A 22,035-nucleotide genomic window follows, 5' to 3' on the forward strand; every position below is an offset into this window, starting at 1 on the left:
CGCAAGGGGCTTGCAGTCTGGTTGGGGCTTGGAGTCTGGTTGGGGCTAGGCAGCATTTTCAACTTTTGTATACATTTGGCTTTTGGACAACCCACACTTTCCAACTGTATACACTGACTCTCTTCACTCACCTTCTGTAGGTTTGAATTTGGACCCACGGACAAGCGAGATGTCTGAGCTGTTGCATGTCGCTGCTTGGACTGCACTCAGCCTGTGCCATGTTGGCCCCCTCATCTGTCCTGTGGTGCTGGTGCCCTTATTGTTCACTAAGAAATGAGCAGAAATGTTAACACTGAAAGTGTGGATGCTGCTGGCAAGGCATGCACTTCTCATTAACTTCTTATAATTGAGACAAAGATGGAAACCATTGAAGAAAAGCAAAATTAGAGAACCCATTTAAAACACTCTAGGAACAGCAAATATTGAGTCGGACAGATAAAGTATAATTAGGGTTTTTAAAATTTATTTGTTGTTTCTGGGAGAGCAGTCTTTTCTTATAACATGTTGGCAACTGCTCCGGCAGGTTTTCAGCAGCAGCGGTTTCTAGGCACAACCCCTCCACGTGAGGTCTTCTTAGGGCTGTGGTCAGTACTAAGAAAGGACTGAGGCATGAGAGCCCTTCAGGAACTTACGTTTTACTCATGGTCATAAAGGAAAATAGAATACCCAGCATATTCCAATGCAGAAGGAAAAAAATTGTTATCTAGAAAAGTCTATGTTATAGGCCAAGAGGAGATAAGAAAGTAGCAAAGAAGCTCATCCTTCGCAAGACCAAGCTAAGGGTAAGGATTGTAGACCAACCTAGAATGGGAAGGTGGAAGTTGGTGCCAAAGCCCAGGGCCAGGAGGAAGAGAATGTGTGTGCCAGGCCCTGCTTTAACTCTTCTAGCAGGAGGCCTTCTCCACTGCTGTGAAGGACAGTCTTTAGCCTGCCCAGACCTATACCGAGTGTCCAGCAAGAGACTGGCATGGGATTATTCCTGAAGATGTGTGCTGAGTGAGTCAGTTCGGGATGACAGCCAGCACAGCGATGGGAACGTGTTGAAATTTTGTGGTGAGGGAAGCAGGGCCAATCCAAGGCTGTGATAACAGGAACCTTACCTAGTTGTTACTCAATGGCATATGGCCTGGGTCCCATTGTCTTTTGCGCAGGCCCTGAGCCACTCATATAGCAAAGCAGTCTGCAGAGGAGAAAGCCACAGCCCTGAACCTGGTGGGAGCTGGAATGCAGAAGGCTGCATTTGTTCTGAGTGAGGCTCCCTTCCCTCTTCTTGCTGGGCAGAGGAGCTGAGTCTGGTACTACAACCTCTGGTCAAAGCTCACAGGAGTCACCTTTGACTGGCCCCATCTTGTCACTTCCCTACTGTGCCCAAGAGCTGACCCCTGGGAGGACTAAGGACCTAAGTACAGAATTCAGCCACCATTGAGGCATATAAACAGGTGTATATTGGTTCTCCTCTCTGAATATTTTTAGACAATGATAAAATTGTATATATTTCCAACTCGTTAGTATAAAAATCTTTTCAACATACATAAAAGTGGAGAGGATAGTATAAAGCATCCCATATATACTCATCATCTCAATTTAACCATGAACACCTTGGCATGTTTACTTCATCTTTTTGTAAAAAAGTATTTAAAAACAAATCCCAGACATTGTATGTCACCCTTAAATACTCCAATATATACCTTTTAAAAGATAAGCACATTTTCTTGTATAACCACAACACTATTAGCACACATATCAAAATTAACAATCGTTCTTTAATATTTTCTAACACACCACCCAAATTCAACTGGTCATCCCAAAATATCTTCTTAACAGTTGGTTTGTTTGAATCCAAACACAGTCCACACATTGCATTTGGTTGTTACCTCTCTTCCATTTCTTTAATCTAGAGGGCCATTCTGAAGTATTAATGAATGGGCTGCTCTCGCCCACCCTCCCCTCTGTCCTGGGCTTCAGCGACTTTCTCCAGAGGTTCTCCCAGGCCCCTCCCTGGCAGTCCCGGCACCAGACCAGAGGGACCAGGGGCTGAAGGAATGAGCCTTGTAATGGAACCAGAAGCTCACGGATTTTGAAAATTCCAGGCAAGAGACTGTGAGATATGGAAAAATGTATGATGTAGTTTCTGTCCTCCCGCCCCAGACAAGAAAAAACTCCCACCAGGCTGGAGAGAGAAGGAAGAGGGATCCCAGGATTGACCCCAAGATAGATGGAGTGAGGAGAAGCCACCCACACACCGCAGCCCCGGCAGATGGGCTCCAGCTGCAGAAGCAGGTGAGGGGGTGGTGGGGTGGGGTTGTGCTGCCCCCACCCCCAGTCTCCCTCCTCAGGGTCCTCTGGTGAGCCTGGCCCCTTGGCAGTCTCCTTTTGTTTGTGCGGTGGGAAGGATGCTCATGTCTGCCCTGAGAGCTTTGCAGTCAGAGGCCCACGAGCCTGGGCAGGCCCCTTCATCGGGGTGAGCGCTGTGAGAGGGCTGGCGGTGCTCAGCAGGCGGTTCTCCTCACCCGACCTGGACAGGGCCACAACGCGGTCATCCGCGTCGCCTGTGGGCCGGGGGCCCTGGCACTCCCCTGCTCCTTCCGAGAGCTCAGCCGTGTGCTCGGCTGGTTCCCATACAGAAACATTGACGAAAAGAAAGCATTTCTTACAGGAGAGGATGATTGTCTGGCGCCTGTCTTTGTGCCCTACACTGTATTCCAGCTTACACTGCGCCCCGGGGCCTCTTAGACCAGAGCTAACCCTGTGGGTGACCCGCAGGCCCCGACAGCTGCGCTCTCGGCTGCGCCCAGCCAGAGGCCCCCAGCGTTTCCGTTTGCATCTGCCAGAAAACTTGTCCCTGAGAAGCACGTTTGGGGGACATGCATCTTCCTTGATGACCCAGTTAGTGTTCTCTGGGCTCTCGTCCTATCTTTGCTGGCTCTGGTGGCAGCTGCGGGGAGGGTGCTGCGCTCAGAGAGGCCTCGGTGGGCCCCCAGGGGCTTGGTACGTGGCGGTGGGAACCTCGGGGAGATGCCGCTCCGCGGGCCCCACGTGCAGCGCCGATCCCGGCGGCTGCAATCTGGCCTGCATCTGATCGACTTGATCTGCAAAGTATTCCGAAAATTTCTCTCCCAGAGAACACGCTGACCCTGTGAAGGAGGGAATGCGGCGTGGGTCGCCTGTTTGAAGACATCCTCAGTTTTGATGAGGCTTTTGCAGAGACCCAAGATAAGGCTCAGAACGTGAGCCAAGCGGCGGGGAGAAGGCTCCTCCGCGAGCCCCCGCATCTTCCCGGCCTTCCATTTTACGTGTTTACCGATTGCGAAAGCAAATCCAGCTGTTGGGAGGAATTGCTTCCAGATGACATTATGGGAAAGGAAAACACACTTTATAAAAAAGCTGCAGAATGAAAACCAGAACATGCAGGCTCTGTGGGCCAGGATTTCATATGGACTATTTCCTGATATTGTGCAATAAGCCCGCTCCTGGGGTAAGTAATAAGAACAGTGCGAATGTTCCCCCTGCTAGAGTCAGGAGACTTGGCAGAACTTAGGGAAAATCACTTGACCTCACTGGGCCACCATATTTTTCTCCTTCCCAAGAACTGCTTCCCACCTTGACTTGGTTAAGAGAAACCATGAGAAAGCAAGGACGTTTTGCTTTTGAAACTGGGATGTGTTTCTCAGCCCCCAGCGCAGAATTTGCTGTGTTGGCTTTCTCAACGATTTTAGAAGCTCTCTAACGAGCTGGAATTAAAGTGTCCCTTTACTAATTTGGTTTTACAGGTCACTGGATAAACCTACTTAGAGAAGTTTGGAAGAGGATTAGGACATTTGCGGCCCTTCCAAGTTGACTTTCCAGGCAGGGTCAGTCAGCAGCTGGAGACTCCCTTGGCTGGGGGCCAGGGCTCTCATACGCTGCAGGTTTTAAGGGCCTGGTGAACACACTGCAACTCTATTATACAAGAAACGGACAGTTTGCAGGGAAATTAAAATGCAAATGTTTAAAAGGCACACATTCCCAAATTTGCCTTCCCTGAGAGAAGCCAGAAAACCCAGCAGCCCAGTTCCCCAGGGCTCGGGAAGCATCCAAAGCGATGGAGTTACTTTCCCCACCTCAGGCCTCACCTCAGCCTTGAGCAACTCTCTCTCTGTCCTCTTTCTTTTTTCTTAATTTTTTAAAAATTAAAATTTATTTATTATTTATTTTTATTTTTTTCTTTAGAGACAGGGTCTTGCTCTGTCGCCCAGGCTGGAGTGCAGTGCGGTGATCATAGCTCACTGCAGCCTTGAACTCCAGGGCTCAGTTGATCCTCCCTCAGGCTCCGGAGTAGCTGGACTATAGCAGCACACCACCACACCCTGCTATGAGCAACTCTCTCAACCCCTCTTGGGGCCAAGCAGACTTAACCGGCTAGCGAATTGCTTTAAACACAGGAAATCTCCTTAGCTGGCACTGGAGCCACTAGCCACAGGTGGCTATGTAGATTAAAATGTAAAATTCATGTTTTTAGTCTCACTAGCCACATTTCAAGTGCCACATGCCACTAGTGACTACTGAGACAGTATCTATACTGCTAGAGACAGTATAGATAAAATGAGCATTTGCTCATTTATTTAACAAGTATTTCTGGAGTGCCACAGCAGTGAACAAAGCATATAAAATTTCTGTCTTCATAGAGTTTATGTTCTAAAGATAAACACTAGGCAATAAACACAAGGAGTAAGTAACTTTTTCTATCAGTTGTGGTCCCAGCTGGAAACTAATGATGATGACATACTCAACTGAGTAATTGAGAAGAGTTTAATAACAGGAGCATTTACCAAGATGTGGGCAGAGTCCAGGGAAACAAGGAATGGTGCAGAACCAGAGTTCCCCACCGTGGGGAACAGTTACCACTACCAGGCCTGGAGGGAAAGCCCAGGGCAATCCCCAGACCCAGTGAGAGGTGGCAGGGAGGGCTGCTGCCGGACACCTGGGCGGGTGCGGGACGGAAGTACTCAGAGCCCACTTCCATCCCTTCTCAGCTCCCAGGCCCAGGCCCAGGGAAGCCAGAGGGTGGAAAGGCTGGAGGATGGGTCAGAGGGACAAGCAGAGGGCATTAGCACTACCACGCAGTCTTCCAGGAGGCAGCCGGTGCTAGGAGACCCAGCGGGGTAAGAGGTAAGGAGTCTGGGGCAGTCTAGGAAAATAACTGCCTCAAGCGCAGGGTCTCCTTCATTGCCATCCCTCCACCCCTCCTCCGGTTTTCCTATAACTGATTGTGTCCCTTTCCCATGTCCTTCTACCTGTCCTCTCTATGGCTCTTCCTTCTGCCACATGTCCTGTTCCTTCTCTCTGGACACCCTCAAGGACACTCCCCTCCTCAAAGGCATCACAGAAAGTTCCCTTATACCCCTCACCAGCTTCCCCTAATGGTACTATCTTACATAACCATGGTGCAGTTATCAAAACTGAGAGTAACCTTGACACCAGTCTATTAGCTAAACTACAGACTTCATTCAGATTTCACCAATTTTCCCTCTAATACCCATTCTTCTGTTCTAGAATCCAATCCAGGATACCACACTGCCTTAGTTGTTATGTCTCCTTAGTCTTCGCCAATCTGTGATAGTTTCACAGGCTTTCCTTGTCTTTCATTGCCTTTTTGGGGATGGGGACAGGATCTCACTCTGCCACCCTGGATAGAGTGCAGTGGTGTTATCGTAGCTCACTACCATCTCACACTCCTGGGCTTAAGGCGTGAGCACCCAGCCTGTTTTTCATGACCTTGACACTTTTGAAGAGTATTGGTTAGGTATTTTGTAGAATGTCCTTCAGTTTGAGTTTGTCTTTTTTTTTTTTTTTTTTTTTTTAATGACTAGACGAGGGCTATGAATTTTGGGGAAGAATACCACTAGGGGAATTGTCTTTCGCATGACATCATACCAGGGGGTACATGATACCAGCATGACAGATTACAGATGATGTTAACCTTGGTTAACATCACTTGGTTAAGGTGGTGTCTGCCAGGTTTTGCCCCTATAAAGTCAGTAATTTTATATTTCCATACTTTATTTGTTAGAATTATGTCACTAAGTCCAGCCCACACTCAAGGGGAAAGGAATTAAGCTCCTTCTTTGGAGGAAGGAGTATCAAAGACTTTGTGGACATATGTTAAAACCACCACAGTCACTAATTAATATTTTGGGGTAGATACTTTGAGGCTATACAAAGATCTTGTTTCTTCTCAAAGTTTCACCCGCTAATTTTAGCATTCACCAGTGAGCACTGCCTGTGGCAGTTATTACTGTGTGATTTTCTACTTCCCTCATTCCTTCTACACTTATAATTTGGGATCCTGCTGTAAGGACAGTTTGTCTCTTCTACTCATTTATTTATTTATTCATCATTTATTTATATTAGTATGTATTATGGGCATTTATTTTATTCTTTGGGTTAGAATCCAATACTATTGTTATTTTATTGTTCAAATTGTTCCGGTTTGGAACATTGGGAGCCTTTTCGGGTTTGGTCCTGTGTCCTTTTGGCATGGCTTCATCCTTTTCTGTGTTTTTGCTTGTTTTGTGTGTGTGTGTTCTGAGCACTCCTCTACTTTTTTCAGGATAAAATGCTCCAGGCTGAGCCTCAGATGTCCTAACCCTAGAATTCACCATTTCTCAGAGGGCCTGCCAGGGCATTTCAGATTTTCCTGTTGATACACTAGTGATTTTACCTGCTGCTCTGCCAGGATCACAATCCTTTCCTTATGAGCAACTCTCACAGTGCTACAGAGTTCACTGTCCCTGCCCTGGCACATAGGCTTTGGGCAAGTCATCCTGTGTAAGCCCCTAAGCGTTCTCTTCTGTAAAATGGAAAATAATCGTACTTCCTTATGGAATGTTGTGAAGATTAAATGAGAGAATGCATGGGAAGCAGTTCACATGCCTGTCATAAATACTTTTTTTAGAGACAGGGTCATTCTGCCACCCAGGCTAGAGTGGCATGATCATAGCTCACTGCAGCCTCAAACTCCTGGGCTCAAATGATCCTCTTGCCTCAGCTTCCCAAATAGCTTGGACTACAGGCATGTGCCACCATGCCTGGCTAATTTTTTCTTTTGTAGAGATACGGTCTTGCTATGAGGCCCAGGCTGGTCTTGAACTCCTGGCTTTAAGCAATCCTCAATTTGTAATCCCAAAATGCTGGGATTACAGGCAAAAACCACCCTGGTGGCCAGCCCTGTCACAAATACTTAATAAATATTTGTTGATAATAATGAAGATGCTACTGCTTTTGGTACAGGTGATTGGTTTTAAGGGCATGGATGCTGGAGGCAGACTGCCTGGCTGTTGTAACCTCAGTAAAACTCTCTGTACCTCAGCGTCTCATCTGTAAAATGAGGATCATCATGATACCTATCTTGTAGAGTTTCTGGAGGATTAAATGAGACAATATACACGAAGCATTCAGAACAGGGTCTAGCATATAGGAAGCACTTGCTAACTGTTAGCTATTTATTGTTTGTAATGATTATTCTTGCAGGCTAGATCTCTGGCTCCTTTGGTGTTAGCCTACCCTTGGTTGGTAGGCCAAGCATTATAGTAGAAAAAGTAAACTATCTAGTAAAAGAAACCACTATGAAATTGAAAGGTAATAGACGGTTCACATCACACAGCTTTAATCCGTGGAAGGAAGGAGAACAGCTAAATTCAAATTCATAACTAGTTTGATCAGCATCGTGCGCCGCTGACATTTTCTCCTCTGCGGTGTTGACAAATGGCTGTGATAGAATTACTCACTTCACATTTGTCTCACATTGACGCATGAGGCCCAAATGGCCAGTGGCTTTGGGGAAACTCTTTGTAAATCCATCAAATTTGGCCATTAAAAAATGATAACTATGATCAGCCAATGCTGAGGGATCCATTTTGTGGAAAAAAAGAAATGGAACCAACACAGTTAGTGACACAATAATTAGGACGCAGGGGAGACTGCTGACAATTTGGAGATGTTTTCTTGGAGAAAATATCAAATAACTTACAGTTTGCAGGACATTAATAGATAATTAAATTGGCAATTTGTTGCTGCAGAGTGACAGTGTGGCCTCTCCTCCCCACACACAGAGTCAACCACCCAAAGGCAATTTCTGCTCTCTCTTAATTGTAGGAGAGAGTGTCATGAAAGCTCCTTCCCTCCCACTGCAAACCCCAATGAGTTTTCTTGTCAAGAATGTTGGGATTTTCTTACTGTTGTCAAAGATGAGCATGGAGGTATGAGGAAGGCCCTCCTGGCTCAGGGGAGCCCACACAGAAGCCCTCCCCTCCTCGCACTCCCCTCAGACTCCTCCACCTTCCTCATCCCCATAGCACCCTCCTTGAAGCCCACCTGCGCTATTCATTTGATGAACATTTCCCCAAATGCAGTCATTTGTGAACAACCTTCAGGTTTTGCCTTATCCACAAACCATATGGGTTTTTTTTTTTAAACATTTCTCGTTTAATAAATTCACTTTGGAGGCTGGGCGCAGTGGCTCACATCTGTAATCCTAGCACTTTAGGAGGCCGAGGCAGGAGGATCGCCTGAGCTCAGGAGTTCAAGACCAGCCTGAGCAAAAGCAAGACCCTGTCTCTACTAAAAATAGAAAAAAAATTAGCCTGGTATGGTGGTGCACACCTGCAGTCCCAGCTACTCAGGAGGCTTAGGCAGGAGGATCACTTGAGTCCAGGAGTTTGAGGTTGCTGTGAGCTAGCCTGATGCCATGGCACTCTAGCTCTGGTGACAGAGCGAGACTGTCTCAAAAAAATAAAAGTACAAACTTTTGCTTCTGGAAATGCTGTTGAGAGGGAAAAAAAGGAAAAAAAAAAACTCACTTTGAAAAACATGAATGCCCAATTTAGCCTCCTCCTAACCAACGATATTCATGGAGGCACGGGGCCCTGATGACACTGAGAAATGTCAACTGACCTCAGCTAATGGCTGCATGGGGTCTCCTCTCTCTCTGAAGAAAAATCCACCGGGATCTGGCTGGGAACAGGAACAGAATGGATGAGGGCCTATGGGAGAAAGCTGGGCTCTCAGTCTTCTCCAAAATAAGACAATAACATTGGCAGCGAGCAGTTCTAACATGAAGGGACACACATCTGTTCACTATTGACAAACACTAAAGTGAGGGGTGGAGGTTGTTAAATGAGTCAGGAGTCTGCTGGAGTGAAGAGGAGATAATCGACTACGAAGATCAAACTTGCTGGCTGGCCCATGGTGGGGCATGTAGGAAGAGGAGGAGCTCCCGATGACTCCTGGGTGTCTAACACAGGTAACTGACATCACGAGCAAGACAGGAATAGGACAGGGAGAGCAGGATTTGGGGTAAAGGTGATACACTCAAGTTATTCACAGACAAATTGGAGGGATCTGTGAGATACCTTTTTGGAGACGTCCAGTCTTTGGTCACAATGACCTAGAGTTCAGGACAGAGGGATGGGCTTGAGAAACAGATCTGAGTTCTAGAGTACATGTGATAGAAGCCTGGAGAACAAGTGGTGATGAAATCATGAAAAGCATTTTCCACAGCTTGTTGAAAATTGAGTATTTTTCCTTGCAAGAAGTGGTCCAAAGCTGGAAGAAGTGGTAGTCAGTTGGTGCAAGGTCTGGTGAATATGGTGGATGACAGAGAGTTTCCAAGTCCGGCCTCTGTAGTTTGAACAGCATTGTTTGTGTGACATGTGGTCAAGTGTTGTCTTGCAAGAGGATTGGCCTGTCTCTATTGACTAGTCTCGGCTGCTAAATTGTAAGCATCCGCATCATTTCATCCAACTGGTTGCAGTAGACATCCGCTGTAATCCATTGACCAGGTTTCACGAAACCGTGGTGGATAATACCAGTGCTGGACCACCAAACATACACCATTAGCTTTTTTTGATGAATATTCGGTTTTGGACTGTGTTTCGGCACTTCATTTTTATCCAACCATTGTGCAGAATGCTTGTGATTGTCAAAAAGAATCCATTTTTCATCACATGTAACAATAAGGTTTAGAAATGGCTCACCTTTGTGTAGTGACAGCAAAGAAAGGCAAGCTTTGAGATGATTTCTCTTCTGGTGCTCATTTAATTCATGCGGAACCCATCTATCCAGCTTCTTTACCTTGCTTATTTGTTTCAAGTGGTCCAATATTGTTGGAATACTAAAGTCAAACCTTGCTGCTAATTCACATGTAGGTTGAGATGGATTCGCTTCCACTACAGCTTTCAGCTCATCATTATCCACCTTGGTCTCAGGTCACCATGGCTCATTTTCAAGATTAAAATCACCAGCATGGAACATCTTAAACCATTGACCTGTGCATTCATTAGCCACATCCTTTCCAAACACTTAGTTGATATTTCTAGCTGTCTGCACTGCATTGGTTCCATGATGGAACTCATATTCGAAAATAACATGAATTTTTGACTTATCCATGGTTTCACAAAAACTGCTCAAAAAAAAATTTGAAAGATAATCACAAGCCAAACCATCCATGCATTTGAAAGAATGTGGATGTACTTTCACAATAAAAATAAAACAAGAAGCGTCAAAGTGAAATGTCAGAGATATCAACTGTCTAACGTGGTACTTAATGAAATTGGACATTTCATATTTAGTAACCTAATGCAACTGGGTGGCATGTTTGGGGAAGCAAATACAAACTGTATTGGACAGCAATTTAAAAACAGAACCAAAGGCTGGGTGCAATGAGTCATGCCTATAATCCTAGCACTCTGGGAGGCCAAGGCAGGAGGATGGCTTGAGGCCAGGAGTTTGAGACCAGCCTGAGGAAGAGTGAGAGATGCCGTCTCTACTAAAAATAGAAAAATTACCTGGGCCTTATAGCCTGTGCCTGTGGTCCCAGCTACTTGGGAGGCCGATGCAGGAGGATCACTTGAGCCTAGGAGTTTGAGGTTGTAGTGAGCTATGATGATGCCACTGCACTCTAGCCAGGGTGACCCAGCAAGACTTTCTCTCAAAAATTAATAAATAAATAAAAATTAAAAAAATAAAAACAGAATTGGCATTTATATATAAATATTGTATGTGTGTATACCAGGATTCCTCCCCCAAACTCAAGTATTCTCAGAACCCAGAGGGATGGAATCATAAAACAGTATTTTAGATTCAGCAGACATGTAGGTTCCTCTCACCATGTCTATTCATTTGCTTTGGAGAACTATAATTTTTTGCTACTCAGATGAAGCCAAGTTTTTTGGGTTTGTTTTTTATGGATAAACTGAGGTATAGTATTCTGATGACATAGTCACATAAGTTATTATAATTGAAACAATAAGACCCATTCACAGACATGTCAGCACATATTAAATCTATAATAAATATTTTTGGGTAATTATGAAGATTAAATATTATTTACTTGGCATTTATGCTTCCTTTAGTGATAGTCAGTATGAATAGTATTTCTCACTCTTCTTGGGTTCTTGTCAAACTTTTGAACAGTCTTTGGTGACACAGGCCAGAAGTTACAAACTGGCTGCCCACAGAATGAGTTTTGATGGTCCTGCAAGTGTCTTCTTAAAAGTTTGAATTAGGGGCAGTGCAGAGGCTCACACCTGTAATCCCAGCACTTTGGGAGCCTGAGGGGGGAGGATCCCTTGAGGCCAGGAGTTTGAGACCAGCCTGGGCAACACAGCTAGACCCTGTCTCTACCAAAAAAATTAGCCAGTGTGGTGGCACATGCCTGTAGTCCCATCTGCTGGGAAGGCTGACATGGGAGGATTGCTTGAAGTTCAAGGCTGCAGTGAGCTATGAGGCTGACATGGGAGGATTGCTTGAAGTTCAAGGCTGCAGTGAGCTATGATCAAGCCACTGCATTCCAGCCCGGGTGATGGAGTGGGAGACCTTGTCTCTAATGAAAAAGAAAGAAAGGGAGATAAAAAGTTTGAATCAGCTGACAACATTTAAAAATCAGGTGATTTCACATCAAAATTCAGATTTCTGGCTTCTCTTGAAAAATTAGGAGATGTAGTAACCTGGCCATGCATGACAATAATCAGTGCAGGCTACACGGGGACTCCACACCATTGGACCAGGACTACCTTCTCCACAGTCCCTTTCTCTTACCTTCATGGTCTCTGGAAGCACTTGAGTTTGAGACCTCACTCCTGTTCTTGGCCAACTGACCACTGCTGGCAGTGAATTGCATTTGCATTGTCTTTGACAATATTTTTGTCTGTTTCTTCCGGTCAGACTGGGAGGGCTGGAGTGTTACTTGTTTTATGTGCTTATGTGCCTACGGCCCTGTGCCTGGCTTATAAATCAAATAAAAGTTTGATTAATGAGTCTATGAGGGTCAATTCTTCGCAAGCATTTGGCTATAATGAGGAAACTGAAATTGCAGCGATGGGCCTCAGGTACAAAAGCTTCAAAATCCTGATCATGAGATTAGTCCAACCTGCTTGTGAGGACGTGAACAAAGGAGAGGCTCAGGCTCGTGTTCAAGTGCATTCCTTGGCAGATCAATCCTCAAGTGCTGATCCTATGGATCTTTTTCGAGTCACAATATGCATACCAAAGGCTCTGAGGAATTCTATTGTAAAACAACAACAAACAAAGAATCTGTTTTATTTGGTTTCACTGAATGTTTCCTAATCTTCATCTACCTTTTCACTATTTTGACACTCAGTCTTTGATTTCATAACATTCCCTCTTCCCAGATGTACTAAATGGTAAGCTGTTTTTTAGTGATCATGAAATAAAAGTATCCTGGTTAAGACAATTTTGCAAGAACTTTGCGACTGTCCCACAGGTCCCTGGGGTCTCCCCCAGGGTATTGCTAAAACAGCATTGGGAAACGTGGCTTTCACTGTGGTGCTGGAAGTCAAGGTTAAGTTATCCTGTTTCTTTTTCTCCTTTGATTGGACCATAAATCTCTGAAGATATAATAGCTTACATTTGTAGGGCATTTTATAGTTTACATTATCTCAATTTCTCCTGCAACCACCCTGAGGGTAGGGATAATTATTCCGTTTTTTTGGATGAAGAAATGGACTCCAAGAGTTTCAGTGACTAGTGTAAGGCCCTAAGCCATCCAGAGGCAATGCCCAGACTTAAACCACTCTTTTTTCTAGATCTGATGCTCTTCTGGTACCTCTGATTCTGTCTTGAACACGTTATTTAGCTTCTTCGTCAAGTTGGAATGTTGGCTGTAAATTTCTACGATTGGGGTTGTAATCCCTTCCCCCACACCGAAATGCCGACCCTGCTGTTCTCCAGTGCAGCTTTGAAGACCACCACGGGAAGGTGCGAACGAAGGTTCTCATACCTGGAGGGCACACGCGGGGACGTCGAGGGGCTCAGATCTCAGTGCAGGACACCGGTGAAAGGGTCTGACCTGGCCTCTCTTGCTCCTTCACCTACAATCTTACCCTCCCTCCACCGCGCCGCAGGGCCGCAAGTCCCATCCAGTGTCCAAACTTTTTCTCCAAGGAGTTGCAACCTTGCCTCTTACTTCCCTGTCCTATGGGAGGAGCTACTCGTGTGAATAGCTTCATTTGCCTAAAGGGCCTCCTCCAAACCCGTTTCTGAGCCTTTAACCTGCTGGGCAGGTGTCGCTTGCTTTTTTTGTTTTGCAGATTCTGGGTCCAGATGCGCCGGGACGCAGGCGGGCAGCGCCGCTGGGGCCCCGGGTTCCACGGCTTCTAGTTCCCCGGGAGGAGCGGGGAAGGGGCCTTCACCTTTGCCCCAGAGGGGGAGAGGGGGGGAGGGGGGAGGGACGGAGGAGGCGAGGAGAGGGGAGGGACGACGAGGGGGTGGGGGATGAGAGGGAGAGAGAGTGAGGGGCAGAGAGAAGAGGGGAGGAGGGGGAGGCTAGAGAGGGGGACAGAAGGCCGAGGTGCTGGGGCGGGCCGGAGGGGGAGGGGAGGAGGAGGAGGAGAAGAGGAGGAGGAGGGCCGCGGGGAGCCGAGACCCGCCCGCGCCGGCCCACAGCCCGTGCCCTGCGCGGTGCGAGCCGCCCCAGACCGGCGGGCGCCGGGGCCCTGGAAGTCGCCGGCCGGAGGCGGCCCAGCAGTTCCCAACCAGAACGGGCGGCGTGAACTTTGGCTCCGTCCCGCGGGGAGGCCGGGGCGCGGGCCCGGGAAGTGAGCAGACGCCCGCGCGGACCGGGCACCGACGGGCGGCGCGAGGGCGGCGCTGCGGGCGGCGCAGGCCGCTCCCTGAGTGCTCTCGCCTCCTCCGGTGGGTTCAGGCCGCGGGGGTGTCGGAGGCAAAGGGCAAGAGTGCCTCTGGGATCTGGTGCTCCGGTCTGAAAGGCGGGAGCCGGATGGTCAGGGGTTCAGTGTGACTCTCATGATTCCTCAACCAACTCCTCCAAGGGGCTCCTGGGCCTGAAAAGGGGGTCTGCATTTGGGTGGGGCCCCATGTTGTAAACCTGCAGAGGAAGGGTAGGAGGCTCACCCTTCCCCCACGCTGAAGGTGTGCGTGAATGCGAGCGTGCACCCAGCAGGGCTGAGCGCCACGAAGGATGAGGGTCTCTGGTTCAGGAACTCCTCTCCCAAACCTCTAGTGAGTAGTGGGGTGAAGGGTCAGAGCTACCTGAAAGGGAGCGTGTCCCCAGGGAAGCCCAGCCTTCCAATGTGACCGAAGTGCTGAGCATCTTAAAGAATGCTCCAGATACTTTGCCTTCCATTCCTGTCCTCTCCTGTCCATTGGTGATCCTATAGGATACTTAATAGTGACGTTTGTTGTATTTGTTCTCCCTTCTCACCTGTTCTCCACTCCCAATCCCAGGCTACAAGCTCATATTTTTGTATCTACTAATGCTTGGCTGGATGTTTCCAGGTTTCTCTTGACTATCCAGTCTCCCCTAGGCCAATGGACATCTCATAGAAGCATGTTAGGAGTCCAACTCTGGAAACAAACTTTCACTGTTGAATCTCAGCTCTGCCACCAACTAACTCTATGACTTGGGGCAAGTTACTTAACTTCCCTGTCACAGTTTCCACTTCTGTAAAATGGGGATTGATGAAATGAAATAATTCATGTAAAATTTATCTAGTATTATCTGTCAGCCAAGAGCCCCCTTTCCACTTTACTTTGCTTCCCCACTCATTAAATGGGAGGTTGCTTGACTGTACATTTTCTCTTTTTTTTTCCCCTGAGCCACAAGGTCTTGCTCTGTTGCTGGGGCTAGAGTGCAATGGCTCATCATAGCTCACTGCAACCTCGAACTCCTGAGCTCAAGGGATCCTCCTGAGTTAACCTCCCAAAGTGCTAGGATTACAGGTGTGAGCCACTGCGCCTGGTGATAGTACATGTTCTTTGTGTATAGATAGCTTGTTTCCTCAACCTACTTTTTAAGTTCTTTAAATTTAGTCACTTTTATTTCTATATATACTCAAGGGCACCAACGTGATGGTGCTCGTATTCAGTAAATGTTTGATTGAATGATGCATGAAACCTCACTGATACCTGAAGAGACATTTTTTTTCTAGAAAATTTGAAGTTATGGAAAAGAAAACTCCTCATGGGGCAGGATGAATATAAGAAAAATTATATGAAGTCACTTTGTTCATTTAGGGCCATAAAAGTGTATCATGTGTAGTAATCTCTGCTATGTAAACTGCAAAAAATAAAACTGGAAGTAAAATGCCAAATGTTATAGTTGATGCCTCAGTGTAGGATTATGAGTGATATTTTTCTCTCGTTTTATCCTTTTTAGACCTTTCCAACTTTTCTACAGTCAGTATGTATTTTTGAGTTACTCAGGAAAAGTACTTTAATTATATATACAATTTAGCTGGTAAAAATGATCATATTTTGGATATTTAGAGATGAGATGGCCTTGGAGGAAAGAATATCTTGAGGACAAAACAATAGTTTTCCTCTAACTTTTCCTTCATTTTTTTTCCAGGCCAGCCAATCTTTACTGATTTATGCTAGAAAATCAATTCATCAGTTTGAAATATAGAGATATTTCTATTTCAGTACCAGAATATTTGTCTTTTCTATCTAGGAGACTTCCTTTGAAGTGTCAAGATCCCAGGCAGGGAACTAAAATCACAGAAGAGTCATCCTAAATCTAGAGTCAAGACAAAGTGAGTCAAATGGTCTTAATGGTTATTTCAATTAGTCTAGTGAACTTTCACCTTTCCAGTGATTTTTTTTTTTTTTAGGCTTAGAGACGGCTCTTTTGCTTATATTACTGTAACACTTTTTATTAAATAAAAGCAATTTCCAAATTTACAATTCACTTCAATCAGCATTACCTTCCATTTCTATTGAAAATAAGAACAATGCCTCGAACAAAAATTTACTAAGTACCTACCAAGTGCCAGGCCCCATGCTGATGCTGGGGATACCCAAACCAGACCCGATCCTTATCTTTCAGAAGCTTAGGGTGCAGCCTGGGCAACACAGCAAGAACCCATCCCTAAAAAAAAAAAAAAAAAAATTAGCTGGGCATGGTGGCACATGCTTGTAGTCCCAGGTACTCCGGAGGCTAAGACAGGAGGATCCCTTGAGTTTGAGACTGCAGTGAACTGTGATCACTCCACCCTGGGTGATAGAGTGAGACCCTGTCTCAAAAAAAAAAAAAAGATGCTTAGTGTGTAGTTGGTGGACACATATAAACAGTGACATATAGAGAATTGTCTCTGGGGCTTTGGTAGATCCAAGTAGACAGACTTACAGCAGCTAGTGGGACGTGAAGATGTAGCCAGTTGTCGTGAGGCAGAAGGACAGCAAGGAGGAGGAAGCAGGAGAAGCCTCATAGATAACCAGTTAACTGGGCTGATTATGAATCTGTAGCTTATGAGGGTAGATCTTCCTGACTTGAGACTATTGTTTTTTTCTGTACTTTGCTCTAACCATATTGTCTTATAGACTAGCTGTCTGATGACATTTTCTGATACATTAATGGTATGCTTTGTGATTCCTTCCTTCATAGATAAATGCAATAAGTTTATAACATTTAAATCTTATTCTATCATATTCTAAGAACTAGCTGAATTTTTAAAATATATTAGTTCTTTTATCAGGTATAATTGAGATTTATAAAACATATATACCTTAAACTTTTAATTTTTACTGAAAGCATATAATTGTACATTCATTCCCCAATCATTACATGTCGGGTTCAGTGTGTGAGTTCTCTGACTGAAATTACTCATTGTTTTTCTTGCACTAACCCCACCCTTGATACATTGGGTTTATGATTTCCAGCTTTTGTTCTTCTATAGAGGAGAAAGCTTAAAGACACTTGTAAAACAATATCAGTGTGGAATTCTTTTAGGCTTTACAATTTCTTTTCCCAGTCTTTTATAGTTTTCTAGTCCATAACTAATTTGACAAGACTTTTTATTTTTTAGTAACTGGCCTTTGTAGTTTTTTTAAGACATTCAACTTCATTTTCATAATTTGGTTTTTTCGTTTGTTTCATGGTGGGTTTTTTTGCACTCATATTTCATTGTTTTATGTAATAAGCATAAACAAATAACTGACTGTAAACACAGAACTCAATTGATTTGTACTTTTTCATTTAAAAAAATGCTGGTCATGACCCAATGGATTTATTTCACCCCAGCAAATTGGTGTGAAGACCTGCAGTTTGAAAAATACAATGTCAAAGAGTGGCCTTCTAGCATTCAGTGCCCATGGGCATCAGTGGCTGTTAGAGAGGGATAGAGAGTCAGCTAATATAGTGAGTTGGTTAGGCAGTGTTCCATTAAGAGAGCTTCTACTGTATTAAGATTTTGTTGGATTAAATTTCTGGACCAACCACTAGGGTTTGGAAATCTCATTGCATTCAAGCTTTGGCTGTTGTGGTTTGAATTTGAAAGACACCAGGCCTAGATCTAGAGATCTCAAGCTTAGAGTCAGTGTTAATTGCCCACAAAGTTCATATTATATATTTAACTAACCATAACTGAGCCTTTTTAAGGCCATTTGATTATATCCTTTTCAATGGATAGAACAAGGAGATTGATTGATAAAATGTTTAAGCTAATTGAAGACAACATCTTTCCTAGTCTATGGCAATGTCCGAGCCTTCTAAGAATGTCCACTTAAGTCTTAGCCCTGAATTCTCCAGGGACACAGGACTTGAAAGATATTTGGTGGAGCCAGAAAAGGATATGGAAAGCAAGAATATTTGTTTAAGTTGAAATCAAGACCTTTCTTCTCCTTGGTAGAGGCTCCTATATATAAAAGGTATTGGGGGCTGTCTCACCAGAGAGCATAGAAAAGGCAGGTGGGTATTTTCCTGGGAGGATAGTTTTATTTACCCTGGTGTGTAGAACTAGCTCTCAGAAGTTGACCCCTTTTCAAAATGCCTGTCTTTCAGGGAAGATGGGGCAAGTGCAAGAATGGATCATCTGTTGCAAACATCTGGGAATCCCTGCCTGCAACTCAGGTACCTCTATCTCCTTTTTAATGAGGGTACACACTGTGACATCCTTCCTTTTTTAGGATGTCAGGCCTGGACACTTAGAAGTATTTGATGTGAAGATTGCTGGGAAGCAGAGCTGGCACATCCCTGGCTTCTCTATCTGTTTTCTGAGTCCTTTAAGATGGAGCTCCCTCTTGCAGTTATAGAGAGGATCCAACACTATCACAGAGAGAAGCCAACCAATTCTGAAAACATGGCCCCATGTGGGAGTCATTGCAGTTTCATAGTCCCCAAACTCAATGTTGTCAATGTGACCAGAGTGACCAGGTTCTGGGGGACAGATTCATGCTAGCCAGACTTGCTGAAGAGCCATGAGTGAACAGAATGCCGGTTCACAATGGGGACATTCATCTCTAGTGACCAAAAGACTCATGTGTTTTCCAGGACTCTCACTGCTAAATCCCGGGTACCTGGGGAACCATACTATAAACCAGAAAGTTGTTTGCTGATCTCAAAACCACAAAAGAGAAATGGATGGTGTTATGGGTTAAATTATATCATTCCCAAATTCATATGTTGAAGTCCTAACCCTTAGTATCTCAGAATATAACCTTATTTGGAAATAGAGTCATTGCAGTATAATTACAGCTGACCTTTAAACAATGTGGGGGGTCTGGGTGCCAACCCTGAGCAGTCGAAAATCTTTGTATAACTTTTGACTCCTCCAAAATTTAGCTACTGTTGATCAGAAGCTCTACTGATAACAAACAGTGGACTAACATATATTTTGTTTTATGTATTATATACTGTGAACTTACAATAAAATAAGCTAGAGAAAAGAAAAAGAAAAGGTTATTAAAAAATCATAAGGAAGAGAAAATACATTTACAGTGCTGTACTGTATTTGTTGATATCAGTTTTTTTTTTTTTGAGACAGAGTCTCACTCTGTTGCCCAGGCTAGAGTGCCATGGCGTCAGCCTAGCTCACAGCAACCTCAAACTCCTGGGCTCAAGCAATCCTCCTGCCTCAGCCTCCCGGGTAGCTGGGACTACAGGCATGCGCCACCATGCCCAGTTAATTTTTTCCCACATATATTTTTAGTTGTCCATATAATTTATTTCTATTTTAGTAGAGACAGGGTCTTGCTCTTGCTCAGGCTGATCTCGAACTCCTGAGCTCAAACGATCCACCCGCCTCGGCCTCCCATAGTGCTGGGATTATAGGCGTGAGCCACCGTTCCCGGACTGTTGATTTCAGTTTATATCATCTGTTTATAAGATCAGTCGTCTGTCTGAATGGTGGGCAACCACAGCTGCAGACCTCAATCCATGGTACATATCAAGTAATTCAACTTTTTCTTGTCATGTCATGCTTTTCTCTGCATCTTGGGAGCACTTCCAGCATTGGTTGGGAGCCAGTGCTGTGTTTGGCGGGCAGACTGGCAGGAAGAAACGGTCCTGGAGGCCGTGCTGTGCCACTGGATCAACACCTGAAGCCTGATCTACCTCTGCACTTTCAGTTATGGGAACCAGTGCCTTCTCTTTGTTATATTCTAGTACTTGCATCCAAAAGCATGCTTGCTGCTACTCTGAACCAGACTCTGAAAAGTCTCTCAGTTGCACTGTTTGCCTAAAGAAAGTTTGTTAAAAGACTTAACGTTTTTAGAGCAGTTTTAGGTTCACAGCAAAATTAAGAGGAAGGTACAGAGATTTGCCATGTATCCCATCCCACACATGCATAGCCTCCCCCGGTATCAAGATCCCCCACCAAAGTGGCACCTTTGTTACAACTGGTGAAACTACGTTGACACATCATTATCACCCGCAGTCCGTAGTTTACATGTAGTTTACATTATGGTTCACTCTCGGTGTTGTACATTCTAGCGGTTTGGGCAAGTGTGTAATTACATATACTATTTATATCATCACACAGTAGCATCTTACAGAGTAGTTTCACTGCCCTAAAGATCCTCTGTGCTCCACCTGTCATCCCTCCGTCTCCCCAGCCTCTGGCAACCACTGATCTTTTTACTGTCTCCACAGTTTTGTCCTTTCCAGAATGTCATATAGTTGGAATCATACAGATGTAGCCTTCTCAGATTTGCTTCTTTCACTTATTACTGTGCATTTAAGGTTCCTCCATGTCTTGAGAGCTCATTTCTTTTTGGTGCTGAATAATATCCCGTTGTCTAAATGTACCACAGTTTATCTATTTAAGAAGTCCTTTACCTACTGAAGGACATCTTGCTTGCTTCCAAGTTTGAGCAATTATGAATAAGTGTGCTATATAAACATCTATGCAGAGGTTTTTGCGTGGACATGAGTTTTCAACTCTTTGGGTAGACACCAAGAAGTGTAGTTGCTGGATCATATGGTAAAAATATGTTTAGTTTTGTAAGAAATGGACAAACTGTCTTCCAAAGTGGCTGTACCATTTTGCATTTCCACCAGCAACGAGTGAGAGTTCCTGTTGCTCCACATCCTTGCTAGGACCTGACATTTTCAGTGCTCTGGATTTTGGCCAAGGATAGGTACCAAGAGGCTGGTACTACAGGGTTGTTTGCATTTTTCTTGTTGAATTTTTAAGAATTCTTTGTATATTTTGGATAACAGTCCTTTATCAGATGTGTCTTTTGAAATATTTTCTCCCAGCCTGTAGCTTGTTTTCTCCTTCTTTTGACGGTGCCTTTCACAGAAGTTTTCTCCTATGTTATCTTCTAGGAGTTTTATAGTTTTGCATTTTACATTTAGGTCTATGATCCATATTGAGTTAATTTTGGGGAGTGTAAGGTCTATGTCTAGATTTATATTTTTGCATGTGAATATCTAGTTGTTCCAGCATCATTTAAAGAAATTTGTCACAGCTCCACCAGAGCTAGACTACATGTAGACCTCAGGGACAATTTTCCTCAAACATTCTCTTTCATGTCTCTCTCATCTCATTGAATTGGTCTCTTGGCAAATTGCAAAATCCTTAGAGCACTGTGCCAGGAGCAGGGCCAGACCAGCTCAACATGGCAGAAAGCCTGAAATTATTAGCATAACATCCCCATGTGATAGTTAGTAGTTTATATTGCCTGTAGTCTACAGAGTTTAGGGTAGAGATTAAGAGACTTACCCAGAATCAGAAAAGTCTTCTATTTCAAATCTAAGATTAGTCTATCTGAGTAATTACAATCCATCTGTCACATGGAAGAGAGTAGGGCTGTTCAGGAGGAGACTGGCTAGCTGGCTGCTTCACTGATTGGTAAAATATTTGTACAGATACTACAGATCTGATCCAATAACTACTGGGCCCTTCGCTTGAGGTGATTAAGCAGAAAAGGATCAATTCATCATAGCCAAACTTATAAGAGACTGATGTGTAAATCTGTTTGTCAGATTATTTATAATAGCAAGTGTTTCTCTCACTTAAGAACCTATAGACTCTTGAATATATCCCAGTTTGAGAAACATTGCATTCAAACTTCCATTATAAGACTTTAGGTGATCACTAGACCAAAACAGTCATAAATCCACATCTGGTCTGGGCATTGATATTATGTGGTAGTACTCTGTAAAAAGGTGGTGATCCAGGTGATGCTTGTGTTAAAATTTTTATATTATCTTTAAAATGAAAAGACAAAATTTAAAAATTCTTCTAAAGAATTTATGGACCTCTGAAAATATGATTTAAGAGTCTAATCTGAAAAACA

At 44.4% G+C, this 22,035-nt stretch overlaps 1 protein-coding gene across 2 annotated transcripts in view; it reads left to right on the top strand.

Moving 5' to 3' along the window:
- The first annotated feature begins 18,295 nt into the window (after positions 1 to 18,295).
- SP3 (Sp3 transcription factor) overlaps positions 18,296 to 22,035 on the top strand; it is a 96,211-nt gene continuing 92,471 nt past the window's right edge. For both annotated transcript variants that reach the window (XM_045558944.1, XM_045558945.1), the window contains exon 1: positions 18,296 to 18,364. The gene's annotated coding sequence lies outside the window, so the exon portion shown is untranslated. The remainder of the gene's footprint in view (positions 18,365 to 22,035) is intronic.

This window comes from Lemur catta, chromosome 8 (genome assembly GCF_020740605.2).
Source record: "Lemur catta isolate mLemCat1 chromosome 8, mLemCat1.pri, whole genome shotgun sequence".
In the NCBI taxonomy this organism is placed as follows: Eukaryota; Metazoa; Chordata; class Mammalia; order Primates; family Lemuridae; genus Lemur; species Lemur catta.